Source organism: Pteropus alecto, unplaced genomic scaffold (genome assembly GCF_000325575.1).
Source record: "Pteropus alecto unplaced genomic scaffold, ASM32557v1 scaffold104, whole genome shotgun sequence".
Lineage (NCBI taxonomy): Eukaryota > Metazoa > Chordata > Mammalia > Chiroptera > Pteropodidae > Pteropus > Pteropus alecto.
Window position 1 is genome coordinate 1,165,508 of NW_006436664.1, and position 9,507 is coordinate 1,175,014.

At 32.5% G+C, this 9,507-nt stretch overlaps 1 non-coding gene across 1 annotated transcript; it reads right to left on the bottom strand.

The window, feature by feature from the left end:
* Positions 1 to 559: 559 nt before the first annotated feature.
* Positions 560 to 693, bottom strand: LOC112481119. Its single transcript, XR_003046809.1, has one exon. It is a non-coding gene; the product is annotated as a small nucleolar RNA SNORA43 (small nucleolar RNA).
* Between the last annotated feature and the right edge of the window lie 8,814 nt (positions 694 to 9,507).

Here is a 9,507-nt window from a genome sequence, read left to right on the forward strand (position 1 = left end):
TTCTATTATTCTTTTAAAACACTTTTATATCAAGATACATTAATTATTTGGCTGATAATCAACATAAGACCTACTGATTCCAGACAAAATCATGTGCTCTGTGAATGTACCATATTTTTGCGTTATTAGATTTTATATCATGTTGTTTTGGGAGGCATTTATACATTCTTAAATTTAGCATCTTTTCATAGAATAAAATAACTCTTTTAATGTACTAATAATTGTTTTAATGTATTAAAGAGAAAACCCCAGGACCAAAATAGAGTTGTTTACGTTAAGCTTCTCATTATCGAACCAACGCATCTTAACTACAGTTTGTTTCTCCTACAAATGGAATTTTAAACCAGTCAGTCAGGAATCCTCTGATCAATATTAGTTAAGTAATCTGTCTGGTAATCTCCTGCTATCACCTATAAGGAAAGTAACCTTCAAATAACCAATCTGCTTTTTTGTCATGCATACCTCCTTTGTTCCTGCTCCCTTCTGCCTATAAAAAGTTCTTGTCTTGTATAGCTCTTCAGAGCTCCTATTTGCTGCCTGATTCATTCTTTTTTCTGAGGAATGTCAGGTTACAAACCATTCTTGGTGCTCACTGTTCTGAGCACTGAGCGTAGAAATAGCCATTTCCTCTTTGCCCCGATGTCACAGGTGCAGCACAGCAGCTGCGTCTGTGGTGCCAGCAGGTCCAGCATCTGTAGCGCAGCAAATTTTGATTTTAACAAATGGAAGAGAGAGAAGTGTAAGAGAAGATTATAGCAGATATTTATAGCGATGTTTCTTATTTGGGGGTTGATTGATCCTTCATAAAAAGAATTAAGGCAGTTTGTGAAGACTTTGAAATGATCTGCAAATTTTACATGCATGTGCATTTTTTGAAAAAAGAATTCATAATCACTTAAAATGTTAAGAACAGTGTTCTCTAAATTAGTGATCTCTAAAGCCTAAGAGAAAATAAGGAAATTAGACAACTGCAGATAAAATGTAAAAAACGTTTATTGATTTAGATTTTTAATAGAAAAGCCTTAGTGTTTTTCATGTCATTTCATCTCAGAGATATGTTGAAGTTGAAGAAATTGATCAGAAGGATCTAAAAAATTTTGCTTTTTCTGCTTCCAATCTTGCCAATGCCCATGCCTATTCTTCATACAGCAGCTGGAGGGAATTTGTGAAAACTTCAAGCAGTTCAGAGCCTTCTCCCACTCAAAGTCCTCTAGTTGCTTCACATTCTAAATGAAATAAAACCTAAACCCATATGGTTTGCAAAACTGTATGTGACCCTTACCTATTTATCAAATTTCATCATGTACAGATTGCCCCATTGCCCTTTATGATTCAGGTGTGGGAGGCTTTGCCTGTTTCCAGAGCTTGTTGTCCTTTGGGATGTTTGCATCATATATCTGCTCTGCCTGAAATGTCCCTTCTCTAGATTTTAGCGTGGTTCCCTCTCTCAAGTCTCTCTTTGAATGTCATCCTTTAGGAGAGGCTTTTCTAGAATGCCAAGTGAAAGTACCCTCCTTGACTTCTCTAACACTTCATCTTGATTTATGTTCTTCCCAGCATGCGCTATGGAGTGTAGATAGATTATGTATTTGTATGCTCATAGTCTGCTTGTGGACACTTGAATGTAAAGATTATAAGAGCAGGAGTATTGTATCTTCAGTGCTTGGAACTGTGCCTGGACTGTGGGAGAAACTCAATAAGTATTTGTGAAGTAAATAAAAGTTTCATTGAACAAAGGATTACATTCTCCTAATTGAAATAGTTATAGAAGATTGATGACAGGGAATAAGAAGTTGTTAAGCCTTTGACAATAATGTGCTTAGCTATGGTCATATCAGAGAGACATTGATTACATAAGTACTGCTCAGCAGCTGTTGTTCCTGTCCTGCCTCTTTATCTTTCTTTCCAGTCTGATATCTGTAATAAACTGTATAAGAAAAAGAACAATTTTCTATTCTCTAACGACCTTAAAAATGGCACTGATATTTGACACTTCTTAATCTCCTCCTTCACTTTCTCTTTTTCTCTCTGTGAAGGTAAGATTGGTTTTCTAATTTGATAAATGATTGAAAATCTTGTAATTTGATTGATAGTAACTAACATTTACCCAGATTTGAAGACTGATATTTTTGTACCTGTTGTACAAAGGTTTATAAACTTTTAAACATAAACATTTCAAACTACATCCTTGATTCCTAAGAATATAACTGTCAAAACATAAATCTTTTTTGATAATAATGAGTAAGCTACTGACTTCACAAGAAAGCCCATTCTAGTTTCTAAACATCTTTAATTTGTTGAGTTTAAGCCAAAACTAAGAACAAAGTAGCTTTTCTCCAGATTTGATTAGTTGAAAATTGATGTTAAGTTCTTGCTAAATTGTAGATAGTTTAAATATGTTTGTAATTTTTATTCTTTAATTTAGCAAACATTTATTGAGCACTTATTTTTTGGTAATGGGGTTACAGCAGTTAAGAAAATAAACAAAATTCTTGCTGTCATAGAACTTATACTCTAATGATATCTGATACACAGATCTCTCTTTAAGTGAACTTGGCTTTTACTTCCAGTAATAGTGAACTATTTAGATAATCAGTCTTCACACACACACACACACACACACACACACACACACACACACACACATCCTTTAAAAAGTGAAAGAAATAAAAATTTAATAAAAGCTTCACAGAGCTAATAAGACAAAGGACCATTATTTGGCCAACGTTCAGGAGAAAGTGGAAATTCAGAGAGATGAACATAGTATTTGAGGCTGCTTTTGCCTTGGGAGAGTTTGATGACCTATAAAAGATATCTTGGGATATTAGCACAGTTTTGAAAGCCTTATGGGGCTAAGGAAACAAAAGATGGAGTTTGAGTACTAGTAAGAGCAGGTGCTATACCTAATTACTCCATGTTTGGATGAGATCTGGGAGGATGTATGTAGAAGTAGAACAGAACAGAGTAGTCACAGAGACTGGAGCACAGCCTGATTTTGTGCTTTCTACAAATATATATTATCTTTGCCTGATAATATATGATAATTAGGCAATATAAAAAGATAGATGATAAGAGAGAAATAGCAGATAACAAAAATGTATTCATTAGGTCCCCAGATATTAGAATTAGCAAAATAAACTGTAAAACAACTATGTCACTAGCTTCAAATAGATAAAAGGCTATCGAAAAAATTCCAGCAGAGAACTAAGATCCATAAAAAGAGACATGACAGATTAAAAAAAATAGAAATTCTAGAACTAAGATGGCAACAGCATAGGTAGACACTGAACTAGCTCCATGAACACAATTAAAAAATATACATGTATATAGATAGCAATTACTCCGGTGAGACAACCATGCTGAATGAATAGCTTCTGACAACACACAAGAAAAAGAGACCAAACAGAGAACTCTGAAAAGCTGAGGGAGCCCTGCAAGAACTCTCAGAGGTCAAAGGAGCTAGTGAGCATCATTGTTTACCACCCCCTCCACCTCAGTAGGGTGGGGATGGGAATGGGATGTTCTATCCAGGTACTCTGGCCTGCCTGCAAGATTGCTGCAGTGTGTTCCTGGACACAGCGCCTGAGCCCATTTCAGCCAGAACAAAGCCAGAGCAGACAGGATCAATGGAGTATCACTACATGTATCCAGCCTTCTCAACTGGAGCTGCTCTAGCTCTGTAGGCCAGTGCCCCAAATGCCTTAAACACCCACTCAGGTACCACTGACTTGCCCAAAACACCTTGCATGTGTAATCTACACAGAGTCCACTTCTACATAAACCCACTTTTACATGACTGAAAGAGACAGCTATTTTTTTCTAATTTGTATAAACAAACATAGAAAATAAAGGAGAATATCTCTCAAATGAAGAAAAAAAAGATACCCCAGAAAAAAAGAAAAATAAGTCATTTGTCTGACAAAGAATTAAAAGAAACAGTCATAGAGATCCTCATCAAATTTGAATGTGGAATAGAGGAACTTAGGGAGAACTTCAACAAAGAGTTAGCAAATATAGGAAAGAACCAATAACTGAAATAAAAAACATGTTAGAAGGGATTAGCTAACACAAAAGAATAGATCAGTCACCTAGTCCAGACAGACTAGTAGAAAACAATCAATGAAAACAGCTGAACGAAGAAAGAATTAAAAAACAAAATGAAGATGGTTTAAGGAACATCTGGGATAACATCAGGCATTCAAGCATTCACATTATAGGGATCCCAGAAGGAGAAGAGAGAGAGAGAAAGAAACAGAAACTTTATTAAAAGAAATAATGACTGAAAACTTCCCTAATCTAGAAGGGAAACAGACATCCAGGTCCAGGAAGCACAGAGAGTTCCAAACAAGATGAACCCAAAGAAACCCACAGCGATACATATTGTAGTTAAAACAGCAAAAGTTATAGAGACAATTGTGAAGGAAGTAAGAGCAAATTGAGTTACATACAAAAGAAACCCTATAAGGCTATTAGCGGATACTCATCAGCAACTTCACAGGCCAGAAAGTAATGGTAGGACATCTTTAAAGTGCTGAAAAAAGAGAACCTAAAACCTTGAATAATTTATCCAGCAAAGATATATCATTCAAAATTGAAAAGTTTCCCTGACAAACAAAAACCAAAGGACTTCATCACCATTAAACCACTTTTATAAAAAATATTAAAGGGTCTCTTTAAAGTAGAAAATGAAAAAAAAATAACCAGAAATAAGAAAATATGAGAAAAGAAAAAAAAAAAAAACCTTACAAGTAAAGTCAAATATTCAATAAATACAACAAATCTGACATTTAAAAAGCTACTATGAAGGTTAATAGAAAAAGGAATCAAACTCAACTGAGACAGCAATAAGTAGTTAGGAGATATACAGCACAAAAAGATCTAAAATATGACGTTAATAACACAAAGCATGGATGCTGTAGTAAAAATGTAATCCTTATAAAATATATTCAGATTTAAACACCTATCAGCTTAAAATAGAGTGCTGTAGATGAAAATTAAAATAATCAATTTTAGGAATTCATAGGATGAGCTCCTCAGAGAGGTAGATGTATAACTCTAACTTTGATAGACAACTCCAAACTGTTTTCCAAGGTGTTTGTACCAAATTTCACTCTTAACAGCAGTATGCTAAGGTTTATATTCACAAAAATGTGTGTGTATTACATATGAAGAGACACATACAAGAATGTTTGTAATAATGTCATTTGTAATAGCTTAAACTGTTAAAATTACAAGTGTTAAAATAAAAGGTAATTAACTGTGGTGTCATCATCACAATATAATAGACAACAGGGTACAAACTATAGTATAAACAACAAAATAGATGAATCTCAATACATAAATTTGAATGAAAGACAACAGACATAAAAGAATTCATAGACTATCATTCAAAAAGCAGGCCGAACTTAACCATCATGTTTAGGAATACATATTTATTGAAAAACTGTGAAGAAAAATATGAAAGTATTCACTATAAATGTTAGTGTAATGATTAAATGTGAGTAATGGAAGAATGTTGTGGTTTTTAAAGACACTTACAAGGGTATCCTGGATAGAGATAGTAGCCTATTTCTTGAATTGTGGTTACAGAGATTTTCATTTTATAATAATTTTTAAATTTGTACATTTGCATTTTATACTATTTTCTTTGTCTTTGATATTTAAAAATTAAAATTACCTAGTCCCGAATACTGCATATTTAATATAATATAATACATAATATATATACTGGCACATAGTACATCTCTATCTCTAGAAATATACTTAGAAAAAAATAAAAGCATTACCTTTTCTTCAGTTATTAAAAAAAGTTTCTCATAAAATGCCTTAGTATTCTTGTTACCTTCTTTTGGACCAACTCAAAGTTTTTTATTAGCTTTTATAACAGTGACTCTAAAATACTGTCATCTCTTTGTGATATCTAGCATTACAGAACAGATTCTTCCCCCAAATTATTGTGAGACAAAGCTTCTTCCATTTTGTGGTTTAATTCTTATCTTCTTGGTTGTTGTCTTTGACTTAATATTTAGAGCTTGATTACTGCCACATTTGGGTTCTAGTCAGTGGTAAGAGGAAAAGAGGAGATCCAGATTCCAGTTTGCCTTCAAGAATTTCTATAAGGAAACAAAAATTAGATATAATAATTATATCTAACATTCACTGAGAAATTAGTATAAGCCAAGTGCTAGTCTCAGAAACTTATAATGTGTGTTTAGGTTGCTACATGTATGCAAGTGCTCAAAACAAAATTCTTGGCCAGAATTTTCAGCCTCTGTTTATCTTGCCAAATTTCTCCCTAATAACAGTCGTCATTTGTTAAGGTCCACACATGTTACTGGACTTCCAAGAGACCTATGGAGAAATAGGCGAAACCAACTACATAAATAAACATCTGTTTATAATAGATGATGATAGATGATAGATAGATATAGATAGATAGATAGATAGATAGATAGATAGATAGATAGATAGATAGATAGATAGATAGATAGATGATAGATAGATTAATTTATTTCTGGTAACATTAAAACATAACTAAAATTCAAAATGGAATATGTATGCTTAATTTGGTATGTCTATTTGTATTTACATCTGCACACAATATTGTGTAATTATGATTAGGAAAGGTTTTACTAAGAACAGCACACATACACACACACGCACACACAGAAATTACATAGAAAAATAATGTGGACATATATAACAACTACTCCAGGATTAAAAAACAACACAAACAAAATCAAAGTACAAGTTACAGACTCTAAAAAGATGTAAAACACATATGAAAAATATTCTTATGGAAAATATTTTAAGGCCATCTGAATTGGGGGAAATATCAAACCTAGTAGTGTTGGAATAGGTCTGTCATAGGTGATTTTAATTTTTCTATAGTAGTAGAGAGTTAGTAAAATGCTCTTAACATTACTTGCACCCACACACATCTTTTTATCTTTATTAGAAGACCATTTATTTTATTTATAGCTTAATGGATAAAATTTCATTTCTTATAATAAGTATATTTTATAGCCTAGTAAATAGATACAATTTTCCATAACAACTTACAGGTCTGTTTATTAAGATTAAAGTCTTAAATGATTTAGCAAAACATTAAGGATGATTAGTTAGGGTACATTAGCCGATGTAACAATATATCGATACATATGCAATTAGTTTAAAACAATGGAATTTGATCTCATTCCAGGAAACAGTGTTGAAACTTTTGGTCTATATGTGACTTTTCTCCATGTGATTGATGATTCAGGGACCAAGACTCTTTCCAATTTACAGCCTTGTAATCTCATAAGGATGGACATTTTTTTACAAATAGATTTCTGTGTCTAACACAAATGATACCTTTAAAGAGAGGACTTGTAATGCCAATTGTATTATTTGGGGCTTAAATAAAACCTTGAATTCACTTGAGATTTATCCATCTGTCATTTGTCTTTATCTATGTATCTATGTATCTATCTATCTATCTATCTATCTATCTATCTAATCATCTATCTATCTTCCTATCATCTATCTGCCTATCCATCTGTCTACAACCTTCTATCCTCACTAGAACACATCTTCTAAATGTCTCTTTCTCCACTCGTTGAGAAGAAACATTTAACAAGAGCTTTTAAGGGTGTGTATGTGTATTAAATATATACATCACAAGATTATACTATTCTGAGTTTTTCAGTAATACAATTGAAACACACTTGTCTAAATTCATAATTTCTAATTAATTGAAAGATAAAGAAAAAGCAAATTAAGAAGAGAAATGTCAAGCTATATGTGCACTGACTCCAACTAAATTCGTTTCATTGTTATGTTACCCATAAAAAGTGCTACTAATTTTTCTGTTGGCGAGTGGGAAAGGTTGACTTTGAGTAAATCTTCATTGTCTTGCAAAGATAACTTCAGTGACCCTCTCAGTTATACAAGTGTGAAAATAGTAGGCATCTATTGCCCTGGATGAATAAACCCTTTGCTCTCTGGAGCTGGCTCAGAGCTGAGGTTTTTCTCGATCTATAGCAATCTGGAAAAGAATGTAGACTGATTTACATTTGGTTGGTCGTCTTGTCTATTCATTAAGCACATGGTTTCCAGAGTCAGAGTGCTTGGTTACATTTTTTGTTCCATCTCATATGCATAGGTGAACTAACAACAGTTTTAAATTTGACAACTAACATGAGACATAGCTACAACCTGAGTAGGGGTGTATCTAGATGACTGTGTCTATAGATCTGAGTTGACAATATGGTACCATATGTCAGAATAAGGAAGATCACCCCCAGTAAGGACAATAATGGACTCCAATTTACTCTCTCAGCTTGCTGTTTACAAATAGGTTTAATTTCCATCAGACTTTGTAAACCTCTTAATATCGTATGGCCAAGATTTCAAGGAGGAGACGTGATACTTTCAGCTAGTGGACTAGGTAAACACAGACAATGCTATATATATACAAAACACATATATAACATATAACACATATATAAGATTTATATTATGCATTAGTAAACAGGCTTATTAAATATGTATTTCATTATGTAAATTCCAAATTATTTTTGAAACAGCTGCTCAGTGAGAAGAATAATATGAATAACATTACATTAGAGAATAAAATGTTATCGAACCATTCTACTTAGGGAGTAAAAAGTTATTGAACCATCTTACTCTGAGTAGTGGTATTTATAAGAATATATATTAAATAATATTCTGCAAAGAGTAAGAATAAACTCCTAGTATATTCTTTCCAAACATTAAGCACTGTATAAGCATTAAGAAACTAAATGTCCAAGCATAGGAAATGAAGTAAACAGTAAAAAAGTATACAATAACAGATAAATCGAGATGACAGAAATAGAGAAACTGTTTCTTACAAAAATGTAATACTTTTACTAGAAAAGAGAAATAAGTAAAAACAAAGAGAAAAACAAATATTAGAAAATTTATGTGATGATTCAGTTAAGAAATGAAGAAAAACAATATGTAAAAAGAAACAAGAGAGATAAATAGATGTAGGTAGAAACAAATGAATAGAAAAGATCATTACAGCCTAAGTAAATTCGAGTGATATAGTAATTATTTTAAAATAGCCAAATTATTGTTGAAATTTATGTAAGGAATTTAAAAAACAAAAATTATGAAGTAACCAATACCACAATTGTGGATAAGGTTAAAAATAGTAAACTCTGTGTCAGATACATATAAATATATGTTCTATAGGTAAAATGATTATAAAAAACATAGTCCTTATATCATGAAATTTAGAATTTCTTAGATGAATGAGACAATAATAACAAAAACGTTAATTACACTTATTACAAATTGTGACAAGCACACTAGAGAAAACAAATAGGACCCTGTTATAAAGAACATTAGGCCGTCTCAGATTTACATATGTGGTAAATTCAGGTGTACCTGGGTTGGTGATGTATAAGCTGATATCTAAAAAGATGAAGGAGTGGAGTAAGCTTCCAGGCAAAGGAAACAGGTTTAAAGGCCCTAAGATGT